The sequence below is a fragment of the Protopterus annectens genome, chromosome 2.part1 (assembly GCF_019279795.1).
Source record: "Protopterus annectens isolate FY-2018-M chromosome 2.part1, PAN1.0, whole genome shotgun sequence".
Taxonomy (NCBI): domain Eukaryota; kingdom Metazoa; phylum Chordata; order Ceratodontiformes; family Protopteridae; genus Protopterus; species Protopterus annectens.
The window spans coordinates 1100427124-1100444161 of record NC_056729.1 but is presented as its reverse complement, the minus strand read 5'-3'; positions in this window follow the sequence as shown (position 1 = coordinate 1100444161).

The following is a 17038-nucleotide window of genomic DNA, read 5'->3' as shown; positions in this document are numbered from 1 at the left end:
TTTTTAGTCTCATTGAATATATTAACAATACATCTTTTTTAAAATTTACACATAGTATCAATAAGGAAAATATTCATTATTTAAATGCAATGATTTATAATAGAGGAAGTGGCTTTAAATCAAATGTTTATAGAAAGCCAACCTATAGTAACTCCTTCTTAGTGTTTTCTAGTAATCATCCACTTAGTCATGAAAAAGGTATTGTTAAAGGGCAGTTCATTAGGGCTGCCAGGATGACTTCCATTTTTGAAGATGTTGTTAATGAACTTCCTTTTATTGCTATGTTTTTAGCTAGAGGTTACCTGACCCCTTTAGTTAATGATATTAGGCAGTATGTGCAGTCCAAATGGGGCAAGAAGTTTAAACCCGTTAGGGATTGGCTTACCTAATTCTGATAAGGTAAGAGAAAATGGCAACCATGAAAGGGTTTTAATAATAGAGTATGGCCCACAGGCTAAGGAGATCAAAGATATTTTTAAGAAGAATTAAAATATTCTTAAGGGTAACCCTGAAATGTACCAGCTGTTAGAGAACAACCCTTCCTTTGTGTACAAAACTGGCCCCAATATTAAACAAAGATTTGAAAAGGACCACTATAGTATTTTGACACATAAGAAAGGTACAACTAAATGTGGGACATGTGATCAATGTTCATTCATTTTGGAAGCCAACAGTCTAACACTAGAGAATGATATCTGCTCAAGAGTTTATTTTACTAAAGGGAATTGTCAGTCTAAAGGAGCAATTTATTTGGCTACATGCTCAGGGTGCCCTGCTTTTTATGTGGGTAAAACCAAAAGACACCTAAGAAGATGATTTTATGAAGACTCCTATTGGATTAGTAAGCACAATACTAATAATGCCATATTTAAACATCTTAGTAATAGCCCAGTTGTTCTACATTTAAATTTGCTATTCTTGAGCAAGTTAGGATTGGCCCTAGGGGTGATGATTTTAAGTCCCTACTTGAAGAAAAAGAAGCAAAATGGCAATTGAAACTGCATGCTGGCCAGCCTCCTAGCATTAATGAAAACATTTCCCTCCAACCTATTTTAAATTCTAGGTCCAGTTTTATTTGATGGCACATCTATTTATTTGTTTTTTTAACATTGTTCATATTACATTGATATTAGTTTTAATGTGCAAGTATTTGCTTGGTAGTCAAGTCGTTTTTTTCACGTTATAGGACTTTTAAATTACAAGTAGTACGTTTAATTTAAATCAGTTGTGCTTTAAGAATATATAAGTAGAGCAAGTGGCTAGAATGAGAGGGAATAGTCAGATATAACTAAATGCTATGACAGTTTTTATAAAGTAGCAGACAGGTTTAGGACTGCAGAAGGTAATGTAATTTGGAAGTAGAGGCAATAAGAAGGAATTTAGTGTTTAGGTCATTCACTGAGAGAGCTGTAAAGCTGAACCACAGGTACATTAAGTTAAAAGTCACATGCCTGGATACAATGTGGGAAAATACCTGATCCTTGATGAATACAAAATGAGATATTTTAAACTTGTGGTAAAAGGGAAATGAGGAGGGAGGTCATGATAGATACCTGGAGAAATGTAAATGATACAGCAACTCATCTGAAAAGATTATTTCTAACCCTGAAAAATATAACCAAAAAGAGCAACATGGATATAAACTAGTGAAAAAAGTATAGAGAGAGACATGCCACACTTCTACAGCTGGGATAAAAAGACATATACAAGGGAACAATATAATGCTACAGAACGCTGCTTAAATAATCATTCCTATAATAAGTCATACCCAAGACATCTAATTAGATTAAAGCAGAGCAATCTATAAATGAAGCTGTTGAAGAAACAAGGAGCTGTTGAGAGTTAGCAGCCCAGGCAGCATAAGCAAATGTCCCGGTGAGAGTCTCAGTAACGCTGTCATTGTCATTGTTAAGTTAGATGTAATAATGAGGACACTGCAGCCAAACCTGAACATGTAATTTCAACTGCAGGCAGTGCTATAACTAGAAAAATATTTCATGATCTGTAAAGTACTGAGCTCCTTTTAATGACTTCCCAGAACTGGAAAAATCAAAATACATTGGCAATTGCTGGGAGAGCAGGGCAGCATTCACCATTAGGATGAAGAATGCTAGTTGCATTTTTTTAAGATTTGGGGAAAGAGAGGCTAGTTAAAGAGAGGCTGTAGGCAGGGCTTACACAGGGAAGTTATATTAGCACACATTCAAAAAAATGGTTGTATAGAAGGTTAAAACCTAGGTTGTCCATGAGCTGGTAGGTGAATGAATATTTAGGATAACTGGCGGGAAGCTACATTTTTAAAATTAGAATACATGGAGTGTGGATCTTGATTGGGAATGTTGGTTAGTTACTTTCCAGACTGTCTTTCACTTCTTCCTTGTGTTTACTCAGCTCTACTGTCTTAATAAGGGTCTACTCTTATCATTTGAATTTACAGTACATGAAACTACACATCAGTTGAAAAACACATCATCATCATCAACTTCTTTTTCCCATTTTCTACATGTGGCCAGGGTGTTGTGTCAACTCCCATCTATTTTGAGTCCATGACACTTTCCTGCCTTCTTCGACAGTTATGCCTGATTGCTGCAGGTCTTCTTTCATACAATCCATCCATCTCTTTGCTGGATGACCTTATTCTCTCTTGCCTTCCTCCTGTCTGTCCCAAATCTTATTTACTATTTTTATTTATTATTTTTATTTTACATTTGTTTACCAGGAGTGTTCACTGGGCCAGATGAGCCCATTTTCAGTGGAGGCCTGGGGAGAAAAGCTCCAAGGAGATATAAGTACAACATACAGTAGCATTGACATAAATACAACAAACAACTAAGTTACAAATTGGAGTAAAACTACTATTAGCTGCAGCAAGTTAATATTACTTATCTATATGATGAAGACATTTAGTAATCTTAAATGTATCATAATGTTGTCTGAAATATAAGGAAGGGAGAAGTGATTGATGACTGGCAATGTGTAGTAGAATAGTGTTAACAAGTGGTGCCAAGGTGGTGGTCGACAGATAAGTTAGAGTGTAGAAAAGAAGAGAGGAGGATTAGTGTGTGGATGGTATGAGAGATGGGTTGTGAAATGAGTAAGAGAGTAACCGTAGTGGAGGATGATAGATGGATGTATAGTGAAATGAATGACAGAGTTACAGTAGTGGAGGATCACATTATATGGGGTGTGGAACAGGAGCATTGCCAATGGGTAGTTAGATAAAGATGTAGGGTGTTTCTGAAGGAGATAACATCATTGGTGGCTCTGAGTGCTGATGGGAGTGAGTTCCAGAGTTTAGAAATGCCGAAAGAATAGAGAGCCTGACCACTGGCTTCTTCTCTGAAGCCCTCATTTCTTTGCCTGTCCCACAGTGTGCCTCCCACAACCCCCTTCTAGGGACTTCATCTCCATCACCTCATGCTTCCTCAGCTGCTCTGCCTTTACTGCCCAGATATCTGTACAGTACAATACAGTAATACGGGTTGCTCTACTGTTTGCTTTTCAGCTTCTTTTCTTCTGTCATACACTACGCCAGAAACTCTGTGACAGATGGCTACAGCTCATCTGATTCTAGCTTTGACGTCCTCATTCAGACTTTCCTTTCCTGAACCACCCCTCCCAGATACTTGAAGCTATTAACCTTTTTCACTATCTTCCCCTCTATCTCAATTCTCCGTTTTTTCTGATTTCCCCAGTTGCTGCCATTACAGCTGTCTTATCTGTACTCAGTTTTATCCCTGGTGCTTTCAGTCTTGCATTCCACTCCCCTATTCTTTAATGAAGTTCTTGGTCAGAGTCTGCCTGTAATGCCACATCATCTGCATACAGCAAATTTGTTGATCTGTCCCCTCTGACCTGTTTGATAATGTAGTCCATAACCATCATGAACAGCGGTTGCCTCAGAACTGAATCCCATGTACACCCGCTCCAACTGGGAACCCTGTGAGACCAAACACTGTTCTTACTTGAGTCATTGAGTCATTGTATATAGGAAAATTTCTGGGACCTCAAACCACCTCAGGACTGCCTAAATCAGCTGTCTTGGGACCTAGTCATATGCTTTCTCCAAGTCTAGGAATGTCCAGTTGGACTCTTTAGTAATTTCTAGTTTCTTCTCAACAATCTGCCTCACTGCAAAGATTGGGTTGGTTTTGCTGCATCCTGATCTGAATCCAAACTGTTCATCTCTCATCTTAGTTTCTACTACTCTACATATTCATTTATCAATCACCCTCTCCAGTACTTTCATGCAGTATGACAGGAGTTTGATACCTCTGGACTGCCCAATGTTATGGATATCCACTTTGTTCTAGGACACTGGCACTAATATGCCTATTCTCCAATCATCTGGGATATGCCTTTCTCTCAGTACTGCTGTGAATACCCCCAGGAGTCTTTTCTCCCCTATCTCATCCAACATCTCGATCATATCTACTGTGACCTCATCTGAGCTCGCTGCTTTCCATGACTTTATTTTCCTTAGTGCTGTTCTTTCTTCTCCTACGGTAGGCTCCTCCTCTTCATTCATTGTAAGCTGTGTCTGGGGCAGTATAGCTTCTGTGGGGTTCTCTTCATTTTTCATATTTTCATATTTTTAGCTGCTGAAAAATACTCCTTCCATTCATTTGCTTTTGATGTCATGTGGACTGGTGAGAAATTTGTTGCTGGCATCCCTTATGAAAGGTGTCTTAAACTATATTTTTTATCTTTATGTCTTTGCTTTACAACCTGATAGAGTTTCATTGTGTCATCTACCATGCCTCTCCTGTGTTGTTCTTTGCTATTGCAACTCATCTCTTAACCTTTTTTGCTAGCCAACCAGCCCATATTTCTTCTTAGTTTGGTTTGTCTTTTCTGTCTCACATTTTTTCCTGTACTCTTTCATCCTTTTTGATGACTTCCTGGACTTCACCGTTTAACCACCAGCTTTCCATATATACCTTATTTCCATGCTGTTTTGAGGCGCTGCCATTCTTCTTCAGCTCCACCTATTTCATCTTTTTCCTGAGTTGCTAGAGCACTGAATATTTCCTTGAACTCCTATGCTTTCTCTCCAGTCAACTTCCAGGTCTTCAGTCTAGTCTCTCTTGGCCTTACAGGCCTCTCTGATAACTGCTTGCAGTTGAACCTAGTAACATGTTGTTTATGCTGTGGGGTGACTGTTTCACTGGGGATGACTTTGCAGCCACTGATTGTACCCCAGTGCCCTTTCCTTTCCAGGAGGAAGTCTACCTGATTTTCATGTTGTCCATTCTTGTATGTGATTTTGTGACTGCCTGTCTTGCTGAACTATGTGTTGGCCATCATTAAGCCATTTGCCAGACAAAAGTCTAGAATGGCCTCTCATTCTTTATTCATGTTGCCCCACCCATGTGGATCACAGCTCTCAATCGTCCCAGATTCCTTGGGAGCACCCATTTATAACCTTAAATAAGCTTAATCTCCTCAATGCACAATTTGAAAGCTACTACCCCCAAGGTAAAGCAACCTCTGTTCTGGTTCTACTTGTCTTAACCAATCAGAACATCACTTTACTGAATCTCATTTGCATATTGCAAGCCCATTTTTCATTTCCTACTTTGTATATGTGGAAGCGAGGACCTGATGTGCTTTCATCTTCAATTAGGTCTGCGCAATCTGCATATAAGCAGGGCATAATGGTGGAGCCTGTAATTTGTCTTGACTTCTTAAAGCTGTGTCATCTGCTGCCTGCAGTGGTTCAAGAGTCATGAAGATGAGTTCACCTTCCAGGAAGGAGAAGCTGTCTGGAAGAAGGATTAACTGCCTGCCATGCCCAAGAAGAAAAAGAAGAAAATCAAAGGGAAGGATTCACTGCTGCCTGCCGCACCCAAGGATAAAGATTCAGATCAGTCCTGTAAAATAGGAGAGGACAGAAGGGGCTGAATTTTTGCACATAAGGTATGAGGTTTATGTGTGCTAATTTTTAACCATTGCGGGGAAGTTTAACTTTTGTAAATTGCTAGGAGTCTGGAAAGGACATATGTTCCCTCCTTCTCCCCTTTTACTTTATGCGTCTTTTGTGCTACTACTAGTAGTGGTGGTACAGATTTTGTTTTTTTGTCTGTTCCTCATAAAATCTGTTATCCACTGCTTGCTAACACATATCTTGTTATTCCAGCATTTTTCTAAATGTATAGGTCTAGGAGCAATATTAAATATCTGTACCTAATGTTTGGTCCATATGACTTTATGTTTTAAAGTTTAGAGGATTTCTTCTGCTAACTGGTTAATTATATGAGTTACTAGATTCTGTTTTTTTCCCTTTAAATTTCTGATTTGTTCCACTTGAAATGTGGTGTTTCCTGCCAAATCAATTGCATATCCTTTAGAGAATGCATGCTAACACATACAGAATCATGGGAGATTGCTAGGCTAATGGCCCTGGGGCCTTTACAAGCCTAGCCAAGAGTTTATACCCAAAAGGAAACCTCAGTCAGCACCTGCCACCCCTGTCAATGAGGGACACAGGTGGAACCTCTGGGACAAATTTGTGGTTACCCATCCACTCATCAAGGTTGTGCTTGAAGAGGAGCAGTGAGGTGCTCTGTTGGACATGTATGGGAAGTATATTTCAGAGACAGGGCAGCCTCTGGGAGACAAACCTGTCTCCCCAGCAAGTTTTGTTGATGTGACATATTAGATTCAAGCCTTTTGAGCAGGTAGTGTGTGAGGAGTTAGACTTATGGATATGGAGCATCTCTAGTAGAGCAGGGTTTGAGATTGCCTTGCAGGCGAGACACAGATCACCCCTGTATGATACCAAGTAGAGTGATAGTGATTTGAGCCTGTCTTCACAGGATAGGTGTTGGAGGCCATGGATTCTCTTTGTGAGGTATTTCAGTGGCCTTTCCAGTTGGTAAAGATGTTTGGAAAGGTACATCCGAAATGGGGTGTTATACGCAATTATTGGTCTAATGAGGGAGTAGTATAGAGAGGTAATAACCTCCTCTTTTCTGGATGCAATCCCATTACTTATGAAATGAACTAAGCAAAAGGCTTTTCTGACCACTGCTGCTTCATGATGGTTGACTGTGAGGTTATCAGCCTGAGTGCCCAGGTCTCTTACCACAGGTTGTATGCCTAGGAGGTTGCCATTGATGTGGTAATCAGTAGGGGTCGTGTTTTTGCCCAATGTTATGATGATACATTTTTTTGTTTTTAGCTTGAGGCTATGATTTTGGCACTAGTCATTAGTTGCTGTAAGACCCTCTTGCAGTATGTTAAAATCATTTGGGGAGTCAGTAACAGCACCCAACTTACAGTTGTCTGCAAACTTGGTCAGCCACAAGCCTTTTGTCTTTGCTTGGACCTCTGAGAAATAGATGCCAAACAGTAGGGATCCCAGGACAGATCCCTGGGGATTTCCACTAGTGACAGGTCTGCTATTGGAGGTGGAGGTCCCTGTTTTTCCTTTGACGGTCTTATTGGTGAGCCAGTTGGCCACTCACATGATGAGATAGGGATTTACTCCGAGTTGTGTTAGTTTTTTGATGATGCCTGAGTGGGGGATTGTGCCAGAGGCCTTGGCCAAGTCAAGGTAAGCTGTATGCACTGATTTTCCCCGATCCAGGGGCTTGGTGTCAGTCTCAAAGAAGTTACATATCCTGTTATTCTATGTTTAGAGAACAAGATTTAAAATTTGTCTGCTTGGTCCTTTGTCCCTCCATTATTTTATGTTTCATCCAGATTTCTTGTACTAAGAGGTTGTTGAGGTATAGTGACATCGGTAATGACAGAAATTTGAGTTTCACAATTGCATATCCTTTAGAGAATGCTTGCTTACACATATCCTGTTATTGCTGTATTTTTATAAATTTATAGAGCAAGATTTAAAATATGTCTCCTTGGTCCTTTGTCACCCCTCCTTAGTATTTTATGCTTCATCCATATTTCCTTTACTAAGAGGTTATTGAAGTATAGCTCCATTTTTTTGGTCTTTTCCTCTTAAAATGTTGTGTTTTCTAGCAAATCCATTGCATATTCTTTAGAGAATGTTTGCTAACTGCTCAGTGGTTATATTTTTGTTTCATATTTTTGGTCTTCCTTATTTGCTGGTGTTTTAATTTGTTTATTAATACAGCTGTATTTATGGAAGTAGTATTGGGGGTGAGCTGTAGTTTCCAGACGTGTACAGTTAGTTTCAATGAGGCTAATTTCAGGACAGTGTTTTGACTTTCTAGAGGGAATGTGTTTGAAAATCATAGATATTGGGTGTACTTGCATTCTCTTTAAACAACTTGAAATGTATAAAATCAGCTTTCATTGTTTGCAGTGCTTGTTGAGTTATGTACATTTAATGGAACATATCTGTGACATTTATTACTTTTATTTTGAACACTGTGGATTCTTTTCTTTCCTTGTCTGGCAATAACAATGTTAATTTTGTTTTCTGTGGTGGAAATTCATTCTTTAATTCGAGACTATTTATCTATAAACTTTCATTATTTCAGTTGTTCTGTCTCCAAACCATTAGCTAAGATTGCGTTTTCTGATAAAATATTAGCCATGTTTGCTTTTTATGATGAGTATTTGGAGTGTGCCAACTTATGAGAATCTGCGAGTTTTCAATGTGCAGTGTCTTGCTCGGGCATTACAGCTTTTAGCTATGGAGGTGTGGCTACATAGGAACAATAACTGATATTTGTTTACTTTTATTTTTTTAGTATGGTTACTATGGACATATGCATATAAAAGCCTTAGGGTATATAGTCATATGTGCATACGTAAGCTTTAGTGTTATTATATGCCCAGGCAGTGCCCACTTAAGTAGTTTTGGAAGTAATCGAACAGCTAGTACCTTATGTTAGTGCACAAGAATAAATATTTGAGCTAGTATATCCTTCAGAAAATGTATTTTGCTACAAAACCTGTTCTAACAAATGAAGTGCAAGGCAACAGTGAAATATGACCCTCTCCCCTCTGATTTGGCCTTTTATCCCCCAAAAATGTTTGCTTTTGTCCCCAGTTGTCTGGATATAGCAAGTTAAGGTATGAGGGTAGAGTGCATACAAAGCATAGTGAATTCCACAGAAAGAGCATATTTTCTCATTACCTTATGTCCTAATCAGTCATGCTCATACTTGTCACTGATTGTTATACTTTATATCTGTTTGAAAATAATTTCTGTAAAATAAAATTTGTGAGGTTCATCTTGGCAACGTAATGATTGATCAGCAATTGTGTGGCATAATATATCCATGATTTGCAATAATGAGCTTTTTGTTGGCTAAATTATGAATCATTTGCAATAATGAGTTTTTTGTTGGCTACGGATATTTTATGAATCATTTGTAATACTGTGCTTTTGCCTGTGTGTTTTATTTGCAATAATGCTCATTCAGATTTTATGCCTATGCACGTTGGTATATATTAAATTGGCTGGCCAATTTGGACATGTTTACAAAGACTTCTGGCTTGGTTTCTTATCCTTTATCTGAACTGTGACAATTACTTTCTTCAGAAGTAAAGTAATAGCTGAATCGCACAACAGCATAGTAGAAGCCACAATGGAATGGGGTACAATGCAAGCTTTCTTACACTTTTATAGTGGAGCAACTCTGAAGGGTAAGACTTTCTAATTAATAATTGCCATCATATAACCTTCATTTTACTTCGTCATACACTTGTCACCTGGTAGCTTTTCTAATTACACCCTCTTTTCTCCAGTGATATTGCCTCTGAGAAGAAGAAACTATAATGACTACATTGCAAAGCATCTGGAAGGTCAGCTTTGGCAGGGTAATGGAAATCAGGTGTGGTCCCAGATATGCTTTTTGTAAGACATGTGCTACTAATATTAATGTCAGATATTGAGGGAGGAATGATTCACAGCAACACATTGGATACCGAAAAGCACAAGATGAGCACCAAATATTTGACTGGGAGGAAGGTGAGAGAAATGTTTGGCACTCAGCAAACTAACTCCAAAATGCTGGAAGCTAAAGTAGCCTTTATGAGTCTCCTTGCTGAACACAAACATTATACAATTGGTGATCATTTCCGGAAGTACATGAAGAGGTACTGCATGGATCCAAGGTGGTGCAAAAAAATGTCCTGTGGAACAACAAAGCCTGCTTGCATTGTAAGGGACGTAATGGGGCCAAAGTATCAGCATGATATTGCAAAAATATGTCAGAAAGTGCCATACTGTTTGTATCTTAAACAGAGTACAGATATGGGGGATGACAGACTGCTTGTAATTTTATTTTTTTTTTTTTTACCATGCCAGTGGTAAAAATCTTAGATTCATCAACATGCCTGCTTGTGTCAGTGGAATTGGTCAAGCCATTTATGACTATGTAATGGAGACTCTCAGCATGTCTGATATTTCTGTGAGCAATATGGTGGTTTATGCTTTATACAATGCTGCATACATGATTGGTAAATAGAATTCTGTGCTATCTAGACTAAAAGTGCTTAACCCCCATATTTTCGACATGGGCTGCTTATGCCACATTGTAGATTTATGCATTAAATCTGGTGTAAAGGCAATGGCTGCATCTGTGGAGGAATTGATATCTGACATTTATTCTCACTTTTCCAGCAGTGCACAGCATCAGCAGAAGCTTAAAGAGTTTGCACAGTTTGTGGATATTGAAGCTCTTAAAATTTTCAGGTATGCACCCGCTTGATGGCTAAGTTTGACAAAATTCATCAAAAGAATGCATGCCTTGTGGTCTGCCCTGAGAACCTCCTTTATGTCCTATGAATAATGATCTGTTAAAGAGGATCTAATCACTGAGAGACTGCAGAGCCACAACATTAAGCTGGCATTCCTGTTCCTGCCGTATGCCATTGAACCACTGGATAACTTCAATGTGCAAATGTAAGGCAGGGAAAGCAAATTGCTCACCTTGCATAATGATTTCCAGAAAGTGCTACAGATATATGCTAGTAGAGTACTTAAACCACCAATTGTTAGGCAGTTTCTGGACAACGTAAGTACTATTGATTCAATTCTTGAAGTACAAGAAATATCCTGAAAGACTTGTTGGTCCTGATGCCGAAACATATTTGTATAACAATATGGATGACTTTCAAACAGTGAAGCAGAACAAACATTTAGCATGGTTCGCAAAGTAAAAACTGAGCTGAGACAATCACTTGGCACAAAAACATTAACCTTTTTATTAATAATAAAGATGAATGAGGGCAGTGATTGCTACTGCCTGAAATATCCTAAGGACTTGCTGGAAGCAGAAAGAAAGGCAATGACTGCTTATAACAAAGAACATTCAATTGCATTAGTTGCAGAAACTGACTCTGCCTGCCAAGATGAAGTTGAATAACTTTTAGTTTGACGTGACAGTGGGGAAATGACGTGTAGAACTCTGTATGGCAATATTTTGAATGTAAATTGTGTTAATTGTTTTTTTTTTAAGTATGCATTTGTTCTTTGCAAATGTTTAAGTTCCTAACTTCATAAAACTTGAACTCATGGGTGCGAGGGGTAAGCATGCATTACTTTAAGTTTATACAATTATATGAAAATATGAACACTATATTTTAAATATGTCTGTGTATGTATACAACTCCTTTGTAATAAAGAAAAAAGAAAAAAGAAAAAAAAACTGCTCTAAAATGATACACTGTCTTTGTGCAATTGAATTTGTGGGATTGTCCATTAATGTGCTTATTTGAATATGCGTATCTCATGTTAATAAGGTGTCCCTGATTTTCCTGCTCTGATTTTAAAGTCCTGTGTCCCTGATTCTCTCATATGGAGGTTGAGAGTTATGATGTGGATCTAGGCAGTCCTCATATCCTGTTCTGTCTGCCCTGATGTGGGCATTCAGGTCACCCATTATCAATATCAATTCCTGTTGTCCTGCTTTATGTAGTAGGTCCTGCAAATGCTGTCTGAATGCACTGTTTTCCTCACTATCACAACCCTTCTGTGAGGCGTGGGCTGCGATTATGAATAGCCCCCTATCCTTACACTAGTCTGATTGCCAGGAGTCTGTCACTAATTCTGACGATATCCCTCATTGTTTTTTGAAGCCTTTCTCTCACCACAATTCCAACACGATTTTGAATCTATCTTCTTCCTTTGTAGTAGACTCTGGATCCCAAATCAAACTTCTATTCCGTCTTGTCTCCTGGCTACATAGGATGCCTAGTTTCCTCTTTGCCGTTATGCCATCCATTTCCACGCTGCATCTTGTCAGTAAACCTACATTGAATGAGTGAGTCTTAGCTGATATTTAGCAGGTTGATTAGATTTACATCCAGCTTTTGCACAACACAGCTATCTCAGGTAACCCAGACTGGGCAAGTGGGCACTGGTCTGCCAGTAGCTTATTGGCCCAGGCTTGCTGGGATAATGGCAAGCATGCACTGACCAAGAGGAGCAAATTCACCCCTTCCAGCATTAGTCTGTGTCCCCAGTATAGGTCAGAATAGGTCAAGTCCTCACTGGCAAATATTCAACATTAGTCAACACAACTGAATCACCTAGAAAAAGCTTTTACACCATCAAGTGGCTAGCCTTGAAACAGCATGCAGTCGATGATCCATATTCTCCTATCTTGAGGATACTGTGCACCACACTTGATGCCCAAGGTGGTTGGTCTATACAATTCTTCCCTCTAGAGGCACCATCTAGTTTGTGCTGCTGCCACAACTCCATTCTTGGAAGAGTTTGAGATGGAAACACTTAGCAAATTTTTGGGAGTTGGGAAGAACCTCACAGAGACACATAGAGTACATGCTTACTCCATACAGGCATTGGCCGGAGATTAGGTTTGACCCTTGTACTTTGTGTATGGGAGAAGAAGAGCTTAACCATTATTCCAACCACTTATTAAAAAAAAGTCGGTAGAGAAAACACAAACTCATTTTTTCCATGGAGGCAAATATCTTGGATGCTGATCCACACTGTACTCCTTTTGCTTAATCTAACCTTCTTTGAGGTTCCATTTGGGAGTAAAGAGTAAATACCTGCAATGAGTTTGCCACTAGCCACCACAATTCAGAAAACATGAGTAATCATCACAACTGTGAAAAAGTGCATTTCAGGGAAAATATTTACTAAGCCTGAAATCGCTGTATCGTGAAGAATTAAACTTTCTCTGAGGGACAACAATCTTGGAGTTAATATATACATAACTAACTCATGAGGGTGTGGTGCCCACTGCTAAAAATGGTTTGAATGTGTGACAGTAACCGTTACAGTTTTCTGTTATTTTTTCAGAATTGCACTTAGTTGTTTGTAGTTTAAGGAATCACACTATCATGTTTCAAACTTCCAATGGGGCATCCACCAACATCCACTACTACAGAGAGACACCCCTTTCACTCCTACATTACCACAGTGATAGTTTCTCATAGGTATATCCATTTCTTAATCTCAACTACAGTATGTCACAAGTTCATAGGTGAATACTAGGCTAACTGCCTTGAGGGACATTTGAACCTAGCCAACAACCTCAGGTCAGAATCAACACCTGTAACTTGTATTTATAAGGTAAAGACCTAAACCATTATGCCAAACCCACCCAAAAATTTAAAAAACAGCACCCTCTATCGATGTGAACCATCAAATCAATTAATTAAAAGCACACAACCGAGGTTATTCTCAGTATTTGCCACAGACACAGGTGTGGTCTGTTTTGGTTTCACTTGTTTAAATAAACTGCAAAGTGTTTTCTTTAGTGATGTCATTTGTAATATTGGATATATCCTTTTTCTTGTTATGAACCTACATTTATCAAGCTATCTGAATGTATTGTGATGAAATATCTCCCTACTGTTAGCCATCTCTACTGTTTCATCGTCACTCCATGCCCAGCCCCAGTATCTTATAGGTATGGCACTACTTTCCTCTCTACATTTCTAGCATCCTAAGTATAAACAACTTCCATTCCAAATCTCAGTGTCTCAATGGTACATCTCTCCCCATTTTTTTTAGGTTGAGGGTGGGTGCATTCCTTGCCATTATGAAGTCCAGTACCATAGTCCTAAGGTCTTGTGGCTGAATCCCTCCATACCAATCCTCATTATGGTGTATCATGAGGACCTCACTCCTTTCCATTTCAAAGTCCATTGTTAAACCCTTTTCTCTTTATTCATTTGATTAAATTTATTTATTTTATTTATTATTTTATTTAACATTTGTTAACTGGGAAAGTCTCACTTGGAATGAAGCCAATTGCCAGCTGAAGCCCGGGAAAAAAAGCTCCAGATGCATATCTTTGTAATGTGGAAGGAAACCGGAGCACAAAGAGGAAACCCACACGAATGCAGGACAGACATGCAGACTCTGCACAGAAAGCACTCCATCTGAGAACTCAACCGGAGAACTTCTTGCTGTGAGGCAACACCGCTACTGCTGTACCACTGTGTCATAAAGTATAAATATATAAAAAAATATATAAAAATAACTGTGTTGCTGTAAATTTAGACACCAAGTATGAGTGCATGTAGAGCCACTGATTTTGCATAGAAATATAAGGCTATATAATTATTTATTTATTTAGTTGGTTAGTTAGTTTATTTGATACTTGTTGACTGGGTTAGTCTGACTGGGCATATGCCATTTTTCAGTGAAGACCTGAGGTGAAAAGCTCCAAAAGGTATTTACATAATATAAAATGTCACAATACAATAAGTATAACAGTAATAACATACAGTATAACAGTAATCATTTACAGTTACATCCTATATGTAGTCACATTAACAGTAATAACATACAGTATAACAGTAATCACTTACAGTTTCATCCTATACGTAGTCACAGTAACAGTAATAACATACAGTATAACAGTAATCACATACAGTTTCATCCTATGCATAGTCACAGTAACAGTAATAACATACAGTATAACAGTAATCACATACAGTTCCATCCTATATATAGTTGCAGTAACAGTAATAGCATACAGTATAACAGCAATTACATACAGTTCCATCCTATATATAGTTGCAGTAACAGTAATGACATACAGTATAACAGTAATCACTTACAGTTTCATCCTATATCTAGTCACAGTAACAGTAATAACATACTGTATAACAGTAATCACTTACAGTTTCATCCTATACATAGTCACAGTAACATTAATAACATACAGTATAACAGTAATCACATACAGTTCCATCCTATATATAGTTGCAGTAACAGTAATAACATACAGTATAACAGTAATAACTTACAGTTTCATCCTATATGTAGTCACAGTAACAGTAATAACATACATTATAACAGTAATCACATACAGTTTCATCCTATGCATAGTCGCAGTAACAGTAATAACATACAGTATAACAGTAATCACTGAAAAAATTATATGGAGCTGCTTACTGCTTGGGGTGATGGATTTGAAGTGTTCGTAAGACACTCAGTCTTGCTGGCTGGATTCTGCTAAAATTCAAAGTCTGGTTATATTTGCATTCACAGTCTGTTGCATACAGAAACTTCTAAAGGAATTATGTCCTGTGACCACTGAACAACTCAAAAAATTATGCACGAAGCACCAAATAACAGGACAGCTGGAATCCAGGCAGTTAGTTTCCTTTTATTTCTCAACCAAACGAAGATGTACAAAGAGGTTTAGCGCTTTCATCTAGGTAACTAGACTTCCTCAGAACATTCATACATTTACATCAATCATTCAATTTTATATGCAAATATCTATCCAATTTAAAAATGAATATATATAATATATAACACTTATGTCTGTCATTTTATCCTTAGAAAACACATATCTTAAAACTAACGTTATGTACTAAAAGTTAAAACTAAACTGTAATTGCTTCTAACAAGACAGATTCCTATAGAAATACAATAATGTTTAAAAATTCAAACTGTCCTATATGAAACACTTTTTTTGAAATCTCTTATTCAATGTTAACCTTCCCTATGCAAACATAAAAACATGTAAGTATTTGTATATTGTTGTTATTTACATATACACTTTAACCTGCAGTTTACAGAGATAGCAGCAATCAATACAAAAGTTCAGTATTACTACATATTGTTCCACCCATTACTTATTGTATATACTAATAATCAGGCAACACATTCACTATCTTTCAAGCATATAAATTTGCAATATATATGGCCTATATCTATATAAGTATAGACAATATTATATGAATTTGATTTTTATGTCCTTACTAAAGGTTTAGTAGGAATAACTTCATTTAACCCAGGGGGTGTGGCTACATCTAGTCAGCTGCCATTTATTAATCTTTTTTTCTGACTAGTGCTTTAATGTTACCTCCCCCCAAGTTAGTGTTATAGCCTCAAGTATAGCAAACTTAAACCTTTACATTCTTTGCTGTGAATAAATTATGACGTGACATTAATGTTATGACTGTCCTTTTTATTGATATAATATATATATACAATGATTTTAAAAACGAAAAACCTTCCCAAAACATAACTTTTCGTCTTTTCATCATAAGCCAAGTAAAATAAAATCAAATCACAAAAGTAAACAATAGTTCAAATGTCAAATTATTCCGTGTGACATTTTTACATTATTTATTTTTTAATTCAAAGATGTATCTTATTATATAATTATTTGCATTTTGGTGCTTTTTTTTTCTCACATTGGCTACATTTTATTATTTTTCTATATTTTTTTTATGTTTTTTCTGTATTTGTGCCTGCTTTGCCTATAACAAACTGTTTATGCTAATCCTTTCTTTTCATTATTAAATTTTCTTTATAGCATATTCCACTTTTAGTGATTATGCCTTTGATTCTTTAGTTTACTTTCCATACTTATATTCATCAGTATTTCTATAGAGAAATAAAAGGAAACTAAACTGCTGATTCCTGTTGTCCTGTGGTGCTCTGCACATAATTTTTTGAGCATACAGAAACTTGCAGAATATACACTGATGAGAGAATATACTTTACAGCATCAACTTTAGAGAGCAGTAACAAATAACTTTTTATAATAAACCAAACGGAATAACGTTGCAGCTTAAAAGTACTGTTCCAACTTTACTTCTCATATAGTACAGATGATGTAAGAGATATAACATTTACCTTAGGACAAATGAGTCC